We start from the raw sequence: 12,551 nt of genomic DNA on the forward strand, positions 1-12,551 counted from the left end.
CTCTCAACAAATCATCCAAATTCATCACTCTCAACAAATCACCAAATCCCATCAAATAAGAATTATATAACCGAAGATATAATCATCAATTGAGAAGGTTTTTAAGGTTAGTATATGTTCTTGGACAATATGTTCTTTATATATTAAGTTTAGTGTTTAGGTTCGAAATTGACATGTTTTTATTGTAAATGTTGTTATTTCTCATTCATAAAACAATATAATTTGTTAAAATACTTGGTTTGAGTAGAGAAATAAAAAAATCATCGAAAACAATAGAAATTCGAAGTAAAAACTTAACCCAAATTTAGTAAGACAAGTTGTTTAGTGAGGCAGACAATGGGACAGGCGTCTGTCGCATATAAACACAGACTGTCCTACTAAAGTTTTGGATATTTTTCGAAAGTCATAACTTAGGCTACATGTGTCCATTTTGGGCATATAATATACCGTTTCGAAGTTTGCGACGAGAAGAATCAAATTCTCTAAAATGTGTAATCTTATTTTTTTTAATGATTTTCAGGTTTAATGGATTTGATTGTGCTTCAATTGTGTTACGACAATTGATGAAAGACGCTGGCATATGGCCATATGGAGTACATAAATGCCATGAAAACAACTTTTTTGGTTCAGAAATATTGTACGTTTAATCAATTTTTGACAAAAGTGTATAAAGTTTTATAGATAAACTATAATAAATATAATATCACAATAAAGACAACTTTAAAATCTAGTAACACGATCTATCATGCATGTTCACTACTCTTAGACATATGTAATGATTAAATGGTTAAGGTTGTGATATATATGGCCTTTGATGTGGTCAACTACATATGCATTCCTATATTTGTTACCATATCTCCTCAAGCTTGGGACGAAGATCTTGAGCCACTTGTAGAAACTGACATTTTTTTAGAGCAAACGACTCTATCCTTGATATTATAGAATAAGTAATACCACAAACAATATCGTTGCAGCAATAGTATTCTAAACTCTAAAAGAACAATGACACCATTAATGACAACATAATTATGTTAGATGATGTTAAAGAGAAGGTGTTACCATTTACGACATCATTACAACAATGATTTTTGCAACAATGATGATTCTGCTGATGACATCAAAAACACAGAAGCTGACAATGTTTGTGTGGAACCATATAATAGTTTGAAGGACACTCACTTTAATAATATAGTTAATGATGTGTGTGCCAGTCATTTTGATATTCCTATTAATGATAAGGATAAGCATCAATGTGATATTGCTATTAATAATAGAGACAGTTGACCTATTCTTCCAACGACCTATTTGAGGATGGGATATCAGTTGACCCCTTCGTAAGTCTTGCTCTAGTTTTGCCTTCAAACTTGGTTGCTCCAGACTTAGTTAGAAATTGCAATTCGATGATATTGATGTAGGTAAGTTGTTTACTGAGAAAAATGAGTTAATATTGGAACTATGCAATGTTTCCTTGAGGGATAAATTTGATTTCAACGATTGCATGGTCCACAATGACACACTTTGAGGCCTACTGTTTTTTGAAATCGTATAAATGGTGTATTTCAGTAATCAGATGTTCGAATGAGCAGAACGTTTCTTGGGTAATAAAGAGAGTTGACAATATACACACTTATTCGAATGAGGTGTTGCCTAGTAATCTTCGCCGAGTAAAGAGTCGGGTAGTTGATTATATTATCGCAGATAAATTTATCGAGGAAAAATAGATACACATTCTAACTAACATCATAACCGATATGTAGTAGGAATATAGTATCCAATTAACATCCTAACAAGCATATTAGGCCAAAGAAATTGGTCTTGAAATAGTACGAGGGAATCTTGCAGAGTCATACAACTTACCTCGCAAATATTCTCACATTTTGACTAAAGCAAATTAGGGTACAATTATTCACCTCGAGCAAGATGAAAATGATATTTTCTTATACTACTTTATAGCTCTTGGATCTTCCATCAATGGTTTTATATAGTATATCAGACCAGTGGTTGTTGTAAATGGTACTCATCTAAAAGGGCTATATCATAGAAGCATGTTTGTGGCAACTTGGCTGGATGGAAACGATCAACTGTATCTGTTAGCCGTTGGAGTCTTGGATTCAGAAAAAATGATGCTTGGAAATTGTTTATGACGAAGTTACATGGAGTGAATAGTAATAAACCAGAGTTAATAGTTATCTATGATCGATACACTTCCATTAACAGAGCTGTTGTGAAAGTATTTCGCAATGCTGCTCATGGCATCTGCTTTTACCATGTCAAAGGTAACATAAAGTCAAAATTCAGAATGTCCAAAGCTATTTAGGATGAATTTGAGCGTGCTTTTATAAATGCAACAAAAACATACGAACACAAAGAATTTAAAAGAAAACTTTAAAGGTTTGTGGATGCTCCACCTGAGTGCTGCTGATTACTTAAAGAATAATGTGGGTACATCTAATTGGGCAAGATTTGAGTTCGAAGGTAGGAGTTATAGTAATCTTACTATTAACATCACAAAGAGCGTGAATTCTTTCATGAGGGAACTACAAAGTTTTTCTATTACTCATTTTGTTGATCACTTTAGAAAAACATTGTAGTAATGATTTTACAATAGAAAAAATGTGGCTGAATTGATGAGTACTCATCTAACAATGTGGCAGATGAAATTATCACTGAACAGAGAATTTTAGCTAAAAGAATAACCATTCATCCTGTGTCCCAACATCCATTCCATGTTTGGGGTGGTGGTATTAAAGAAGAGATAATTGACATATGCAATAAGACTTACTCCTATAGAGTATTCCAACTTAATCAGTTTGTTTGTGCGCATGTAATTGTTGCTTGTCTGACTGTCTAAGCAGATTAGATAAGCCTTTGTTCTGATTTTTACACAAAGAAATCATTGATGATGACATATGCACAACCAGTAGAGCCAGTTGGCGATGTCGCAAACTGGGAAGTTTAAGCAAAAATCCAAGAAATGAAGATTGACCCACCGATCGAAGCACCGCCACTTGATTATCGTTGAGAGGTCATAATACCTTTTATCAGTGAGGATATAAAGCAGAGGACTATGAAATATAAGCGGTGCAATGAATCAGGTCATAGTTGCAAGAGATGTAAGAATCCCCTTACATTGAATCCAAACTAGTTATATCGTTTCTAGTAATTATGTATTTTAAACTCTTATTTTTTGTATGTTGTACAATTATAAGTAAATGAAGTATTTTATTTTATTTATTATTGCTTACTAATTAGTAAATTGATCTAAACTTTTTTTATAACTAAACATATCAGTATAACAATAAATTGTATCTACTTAAGTACCTTCAAAATAATAAATATTTACACATCAATATTCAAATGATTGCAGTGGCTTACAATCTAATATGGCCATTAAATATATCCACAACAATCTTCTTCCTTAGGTACTCCCGTGGCTACTATCAAAATGAAGTCTGACTCCGAACATTAAATACATCATAAAGATCAACAAATAAATGTTGTAATCTCCACTTTCAGCCTTTTGTTGTGGCATATCTTTAACTACTATGATTTTCGAAGGATTGGCACTCTGTAGCTTATGTCAAATGTTATATAATCCAATATCTTCTAGCTATCGAGGGAAGATGATTTCAAGTGGCTTGAATCGACCTAAATATGTTTTATTATCACGAAATGTCCTAACAAGTCATAAAGCCACACCCTCTTGGCGTGAAGGTCCGTTTGGGCTATTATTCAATGATTGCCGCCTAGATTCACAAGAATGACTATATGCATATAAAAAAATTAACATAAATTTATTGTCATTGTTATGTCTAAAACTGCTTAAAAAAACAAAGTCCATTGGATTGTGTAGTAATACACACCACATTGATGTCCAAGAGCCATTTTGATATTATGTCTTCCCACGCATCAATATAGCTATTCAGGTTGTTGCTATAATGTAATGAATGGACATCACAATCATCTATAATTGCTTAGAACACCTAGTAGATAGCTTACATGGAGATTAAAAAATTAACCAAACTTCAAGGCGTTAAGAGATAAGAAATTAAATCAATGATTATTAATTGATTATTAAGAAATTATATCAGATTAAAATTTAAAAGAACACAATTGTTGCATGTTAAACTTGCTCACCGTATTCGAGCATCTCATTAAATAATCACAGTATAAGCATTTAAATGAACCATTATTATACAAATTCATAAACATTTGAATGACCGTTTCTCTAAACTGTTGTTATTCTTTGCGCTCTACCTCAAAATACTATCTCAGTTCATAAATGGAATGACCAATCTTGTTCATTCGTTGAATGATATAATTATAAGTGAACTTTTCCTCGACTATTACCATGAAACAGAAAAATAATGAGAGAGCGATAAAATCATTTACATGTGAGGAAAGATAATAATTTCTTCCTCATCTTTCAATTCTTCTCTAGTAAAAAGTTCTTCTTGAAGAACTCCACCTAACCAAAGAAAAAAAGTGTTAAAATAAATTGTATAGAAAAAAAATTAGTAATTTTTTTTGTAAAGAATATTTTTATATTTTGTCAACTAGTAGCCTAGAACCAATGCTAAGAGCACATGATCTCATCCAACATGTTTGGATGTAGTTTGCTATGATTTGAACTTAAGGTTCTACGCTTGTACTAAAAGCAGATGCTGAGGCAACAATTGTCATAGGTACGGCCAAAAATCCTCGGCCATCTTAGCCAAAATAAGATATTTACCTTTGTTCGTTTTCCACAATTGTAAAACATCTAAGTCCAGAATTCTTTTGACTAAAAGATCCTCCAAACACCTATCCAAGCCGGACTTCGGACTAATAAATTGACAATTTTGGGTTGCATACACATCAAAATCACTTATATCATCTATATTATCAAAATCAACAGGTGATTGGCTGGAAGGAACAACAATTAAGGTGGAAGACTCACCAACAATAGTATATCTCGGAGTTGTGGATTTGACCTCAATTCATTATTTTATCATAAAGCTCACGCACTCTCTTAAGTTGATTTTCAAGACCAACTCCATAAATCTTAGGATAGTAATAATTAACCAACACAATTTTGTATCTGATCAATAATAACAGTTATAACCAATATCCCAATAGTCTCTTCCCAATACTTTAAAATTTTTTCAATCATGTTATTTGCGTTCTTAACTGTAGGAACATCTGATGTTTGCCACCTCTTCATTGAAATCCTCATTTTACAAACCAACGGAAAAAAAAATGATTAGTAGTGGAGTATGTTGTACTCGAAAATAACTCAGTTAACTTGAAGAAGGCCTTAAATAATCTAACATATGCCTAGCCAACTCCTATTCCCCATTAGTAAGCAAACACTCGTATTACAACTCAAGTGTTTACAGTAGAGAAAAAAACATGTTTGTACTTTACTGCAAGTTCAAGCATAGCAAATGTAAAATTTATCTAGGTTGGACAATTAGGCCTTAAATTTTTCACATCCATCTGCAATTAACGTCATGCCAATGTAAAATTTTCCACCCCTTTTGGTGACAAACTCTAATAAGACACACTGTCTCTAACACATACAATATCACTTTCAATCATTAACCACCCATCCTTCATAATTAGATTCAAAATATGAGCCGTACACCTTATATGAAAAAAATTACCACCCAGTATCATTGACTTAGTTGACAACAATCCCTTTAATCTTTTAATCATTGCATCATTAGTAGAACAATTATACAAAGTAATCATGGATATCTTTCTAACCAGATTCCAATCCAACAAACACTTCATTAAAATTTGGGAAAGATAATCAACTGTATGTGGAGCTTGCACATATATAAATCTGTTCACTAAAAAAAAGTTATGCAAAGTTATAAAAAATATTAAATAAAAATTTTAATATTTAATAAAGTACCTTAGGATTCAACTTTGTAAATGCCAAGAGTTGCCAATAAAATATTCCATAACAATTATATAACCTTTCTTTTGATTATTAACAATCTACATGTCTATAGAAATTGCCACCCTACTATTATTAACCTCTGGCAAATTCATTGCCTTAACTTTTTCATCATTATATAACTTAAAGATCTCATTCTTTAAAGTGCTTCTGGACATAGGCTACGCCAATGAGTTGCAATAATAAAAAAAATCTCTAAACACCTTATACTATACAAATCTAAGAGGAAGCTCATGCTTTACAACAATTGTTATAAGTTTTTTATGGGTAACCAATAGATCAAATTTTTGAATTCCAAGCTCAACTTTTTCTGTCTTAACCAAGTGTTGCTTATTCTCAAGAACCTCTTCTATTGTCAGTTGATTTAAAACCATGAATTTATCTAGTGTGTCTATTCAAGTGACTGGTTCCTGATCCATAACTAAGAACTATTGCAAAATAACTGCATTTTGCCTTCTCTACCCGATCAACATTTATCTTTGTGAAATGGTTCCAACAATTTGAGATAGCCCTCTATCTTCTTTTCTCTTTCTAGTCCATGTTTCTTCCTAAGCATTTTCTAACTCGGCAATCACAAGTAAATCAGAAGCATTCTCCATTATAATCCTACATAAAATTAAAGCATGTATCACATTATATTAATGTAATTAAACCGCCAAAAACTATTCTGAGACACAAGTTCCCCAAAAATTATTCTAACTTATAGGTAGAAATTGGTCTATTTGGTTGCTTAGACCATAAGCTATCTATGTTATAAAATGCTTTCACAATTGGGCTAGAAAGATTATGCTAGCAAAGTTTTTTTATTTTTTTATTTTGTGAAATTATAAATATTACAATTCCAAATCTATTGAAAATCTAAATGCATAAACATGTAATGCAATTAAAAAATCGACAATAATGCTTCCTAATCAAATATGAGAAAAGAAAGCTCCTAATTAAAGTGTAACTTTAATTTGAAAATCAATTATTGCAAATTGTAACTTTGCCCAAAATAAATAAACAAGCAAATGAAACTGGTACTTCTTTGTACCTCAAAGATCATGTGCGTATGGTGGGTTCAAAACTTAGATTGGGATTGTTGTTGCTACGTCCGTCGTTTTGTAGCCACTGCTGGTGCTAGTTCGACGCATGCTGGGCTCTCAACTCATGTGGTTACCAGCTACCAGTTGCAGTGATTTTCTAACATACAGTGTAGCGTGCTGGGTTCGCAACGATCAATGGCGATGATTGTTGTGAGACAGTGAGGGTGTGGTTGTTATCGGTTGACGGTTGGTGGTTGGCGTCTACAATGCTTTTGTTTTACTTATCTAATTTAGGTTTAGGGAATAGGGATACGAATGGATGGCAATTTTTCCCGCAAACCCGTAAACCCACCCACCAAAACCTGTCCACTGCAGATAATTTTGCGGATTGTGGGTAGTTTTGGTATTACAAATTGAAACCCGCACTTGGATGTAGGTGGGTTTGGTATTAGTCTAATATCTGGCGAATACCCGCATGGATATCCACTAGACCCGCAATGTTTTTTTAAATATTTTTAATTTAATTTTAATTGAAAAATATTTAAATCTAAAAAAATTAAAGAAAATAATGTAATTATGCGAAGTGCCAAATAACCAGTGTTTTTGTATGGACTATTTTTCTTTAACTTAATGCATGAATTATTCATTATTATAATTTTCTTCGGATTAATATTTGAAAAATATTATTTTTTAGAAAATATTAATCTTAATCATTATTGTAGGCATCATGTTGAATGGGTGCTGCTGAATGAAATGAAGATATTCTCTTGGAGCTTGTGTTGAATGATAACATGAAATGTAATTGTTATTTTTAGATATTAGTTTGTATTTTTTAATAGATTTGTGTATTTTATACTTAAATTTGAGAATTTGTGTTGGATTGATGTTAAAATTTTAATTTTTCATTTTTATTGGTTAAATTTAAAATTGTGTATGTTATGTGGAATTTAACGTTATTATTAAAAATTTATTTATTGAACATTTGTGATTTTAAATGTACAAATCCACAAAAAATCCGTCGGATACCATTACGGGTTTGATAATTGTCAAAATCCACAGCAGGTGAGTTTTCTTAAAAAAATTAAAACCCACTACGGATTACAGGTGGGTTTGGTAATTTAAATTTTATGTGGGTTTGGATTTTGTAATGGAAAACCCGCTGCGGGCGGTGCCCATTGTCATTCCTACATCGTAAAGCCTGTGTTTCAAGATTTTTTTGTTTTGTTTTCTTTGAATTGTTTTCTATTTTATATATTATAAAGCTCGGACCATGCCTACTCTTTTTACATCAAGCCCATGACCAGGCCTACTACGAACGACCTTTAAATTTTTTAGCCCATAACTTTAAATTTACCATGCCAGTTGGGCATAAAGCCCGTGCTTTTTTGCCAAGCCTATAAGGGATTGATCGAAATCCAAAAAATCCCTCATCGAAGTATCCAAAATACACTTATTTAATATAAAATGAAAATGAAGTACTGATAACTCTATGAAATGAGAGTTATCATGGTACTTTTACACTTGAATTAATAATACTTAGAGAGTAAATGATATCTTTTCATTGCATTTTTGTTATATTTTGCATAGACATTCATTTTAGTTTATTCTTAATAAATTTTGCTTGATTTAGAATAATTTTGTGTGCATAATTGTAAGTGATTGGAAGCTCAAATTTCAAGGAAGGAATATTGATGCAATAGGTTTGCAAAAATAAGGAAAGAACATGGCTACAAAAGAATTGAAACAAATCTTGAACAGTGCAGTTGCTGCAGCCGTTGCTGTAGCAATTGTCACTGTAGCAACCATTGCCATTGCTGTAGCAATTCTGGAATAACGACAGAGAAAATTTTACAGAATATTGCGATATGTAGTTTCCTAATCTGGAAGATATGTGACCTAGGCTTCCGTTTACCCTAATTTTCAACTATAAAAAGAGCACACATCATAAGAAAAAGGGGGAGCCGTCACCCAAAGAGAAAAAAAACCATAAAGAAACAAAAGAAAGACATAATTTAAGAGAGAGATTAAGGGCTACACAAGAGGAGAATTTGCAGAAATCAATCGGGAACTTAGTCCTTCTTATTCTTCTCTTGTTTTTTTTTATTTACTTTTTAGTCTTGAGGATACGTTTGATGGCTAAAACTTTGTTTTTTATTTTTCTTTTGCAAACCATGAACTAAATTTATTTGTGGTTGAGTGATAAACAATCTTGATGGTTTATTAACTGAAAATATGAGTTTCTGTATATTTGCTATAGCATTTTGTTTTGATAGTATTTATTTCTATTCATTATTTCGGTTGATCACTTATTTAATGATAATAGCTAAGAAAGAGCCACAAAAGGGCCTATCTTAGTGGAACATATCAGAGCAATACTTGGTTTTAGATTGGGTTTCATAGATTGAGTTTAACTTGATCCCAAAAGGGTCATGCTTGATCTAAGATTAGTGATGAACTAGACATAGGGATTCACCTTGTAGGGTAATTAGCACCTAAGCATGTAATGCTATATCTTAGGTTGATATAACAACTGGTCTCTGTTAGGTTGCATATGGATATAAGATATTCAACATGCGACAGCTGAGAATACATAAGGATTCTACTCAGTGCTATAGCAAATGTTGTAACAACCGAGCTAAACATTAGAAAAATAGTCAAAACCATTAAGAGAGTTTAATCACTCAACTACTCTATATTCTCGATGGTTTTATCCTTGAGTTTGACGTGATGATTTACTTTGTTACATTTTATTTATTGCGTTCTTATTTTAATTAGTATATTAATTTCATTAATTGTTTTATTTTAATTAAAAAAAATCTGCACTGTTAAGATTGCTGTAGCAAGTCTGACAAAATCAATCCCTGTGCAGACGATCTTGAATACTCGTCATTATATTACTTGTTGTGTACACTTGCACATTGACACCAATAGCATTTGAATTCATACTAACAAGTACCTCTCATCTAAAAACCAAGTAATGTCTAAGGTTATTTGATCTTGGTGGTGATTTAGCAGGCCGCCACCTGGCGCTCGTCCACCACCCAAGGTTGAAAATTTAACCATATTTATATTTGGCGCTCTGATTTTTACCAATTTTTGTAAGTTCTACTAAAAATCAATATTTGCTTAAACCCCATTAATTGGCTCGTCAAGTTTACAAATTTTTATTTTCATATAGATAAGGCTAAAGATTTGCATTTGGTTTAGTTCAGACAGTAAAACCAAATGGTCCAAAATCTCTAAATCAATTAGTTTTCATTTGATTCAGTTTAAAAGCGAACCAAACTACTAAACGAAACAATTCACAGAAAAATTAAAAAAAGAATTTATGAAAACAAAAAATTAAAAATTAAAAATTAAAAACCCTAGCTTACGCTAGATTCATATAGAAGTTCTTTGACTTCTGAAATGGTTGAAGCATTGGCATTGACACAAAATTGGCAACGAGACTTTGAATTTTCTTTTGTAATTTATAGTAGATTTCCAAATTATTCTTGGACTTTATTATGTTATTTATTGTTTGTAGATTTATAAACTCAAGATTATTATTGAACTAATAGTATATTACTATTATGTCAATTTTTTTTATTGAATAAACAAAGTAAAATTACTCTATCCAAATAAAACAAAACTAAACCAAACCATAGAACCGAACCAAGCTGAATTGAACTAACTTGTTTCAATTCGGTTTCGTTTTAATAAATGATTTATAATTGGTTCATAAAATCATAAACCAATTGATTTAGGTTTAGTTTGATTGCCAGTTTGAATTGAAGTAAACCGAATATTGGCCACCCCTAAATAAGGTGGTGGCCAAAATTTGACAATTATTATGTAATAATAGGGGTAAAAACTTTAAAATAATCCATCAAGATAAGAGACGCTTTAACTTTCCAAATGAATAGAAGGCAAACGATATGAAATAAAAATTATTCAATTACAAAAAAAAAAAAAAGTGTTGGCTTTGATTTGAGTAGTTTAGGTATAAGTTTTGTTTACAAACAACACCCACATGGCAGCAAGCTTGAACTTTGCCTTGTTTCGTGGAAGAAAAAGAACATGAAGGAATAATGGGTCAAATTTTGCTGCTGTTTATTGTTATCTTTTTATTTAGTGGGTAATTATCATTGATTACCCACGAGAAAAATATAGTTCATTACTTCAACTTTGTGTCAGAAACATGCAACATTGTGGGTATAATAGAATTGTTAATAGCAACGAACAGCAATAATCAATATTTGATCAGGAATAGAAATAGATAAACTAAATCAGAAATACTGTACAAAGTTACAACTATAACAGAAATATAAACTAAATCAGAAATACTAAAGAAAACCACGTACTAGACAATTTCCTTAAAATAAATTCATCACCTACTGTTGGGTGCTTTAGGTTTTGAACAACATATATTTCTTAGGATACAATGGGAACAAAACAATTTCAACAACACCTCTGAAATGCTTCACAGTGGACATCTATTGTGCTCGAACTCTTTGACAAGAATAAACTTCAGAGGAGGAAGAAAACTTTTATGCACTTTTTATTTTGCATATGGTGCCTAACAGGAATGAAGATGTGCTAATAGGATACTGATAGGTCCCAGTCAGAATTAGCGGAAACAACAAGCAAATAATTTGTTCTTCTTAGGGTGAGAACTACCGCAATTGCTAATTGAATTAGATAAAAGTCTGATATCTTTTTATTGAATTATTCGAGTCTATTTATAGAACAAAATTAATGAAATAAAGTAGTTAAAATCAATTAAACCACTTAGCTATAATTTCGAAGTAAATAATAATCTTAAAGGAATCATGATTAAATCTGAATTCTTCATCAATACGGCTTGACGTAGTAAGCTTTCCGTTGATTTTGTGAAGAGTCCTTGAAGGAACGTGATGCCCACCTCATGCATGGCTTGCATGGTTACTTGCATGTGCCCATGCATTTTCGTTATTGGCTTGCATGGTTGCTTGCATGTGCCCATGCATATTCGTCATATTTGTTGTTGGGTTTTGCTTCTCACTTGGACTTGCGTATACTCTTATCAGATACCTCAATAAAATATATTGCATTAAGGAGCTATAACGGCTACCTTCAATTTCCAATTAAAATCTATTTGTAACAAATTAATTATTCTATATATAGATTTGAAAATTAAAACTGTAATTGACAACTTGTAACATCTGCTATAATTCTATGCACTTTAAACTGTCAAAAAATTATTAGAAAATTATAAAAACATGGCTAAAGTGGGCTTGGCATGATTTTGGGCCAGCAGTTGTTTACGGAGGATGAGGGCATAAGAGTCAAGCTAATCAGGCTAGGATTTGAACGCCTTTCATGGGCACAAGCGAGAGAGAGCATTTATGCTTATATTCTTAACCATATACATATGAGTAATTATATATTAACATTCACACATTTTTCTCTTTCCCATGTGGATAAATGCATTTGCTTTAATTTTTCCAACTTTATGGGTATACTTTGAGCAAAATTTTCTCATTCACTTGCGCATCATATTAAGCATAACACCACTCCAAAGTACTCATGGAGGAGTTTGAAACAACTTTTTGACTTGTTAC

Source organism: Citrus sinensis, chromosome 3, assembly GCF_022201045.2.
Source record: "Citrus sinensis cultivar Valencia sweet orange chromosome 3, DVS_A1.0, whole genome shotgun sequence".
Classification (NCBI taxonomy): domain Eukaryota; kingdom Viridiplantae; phylum Streptophyta; class Magnoliopsida; order Sapindales; family Rutaceae; genus Citrus; species Citrus sinensis.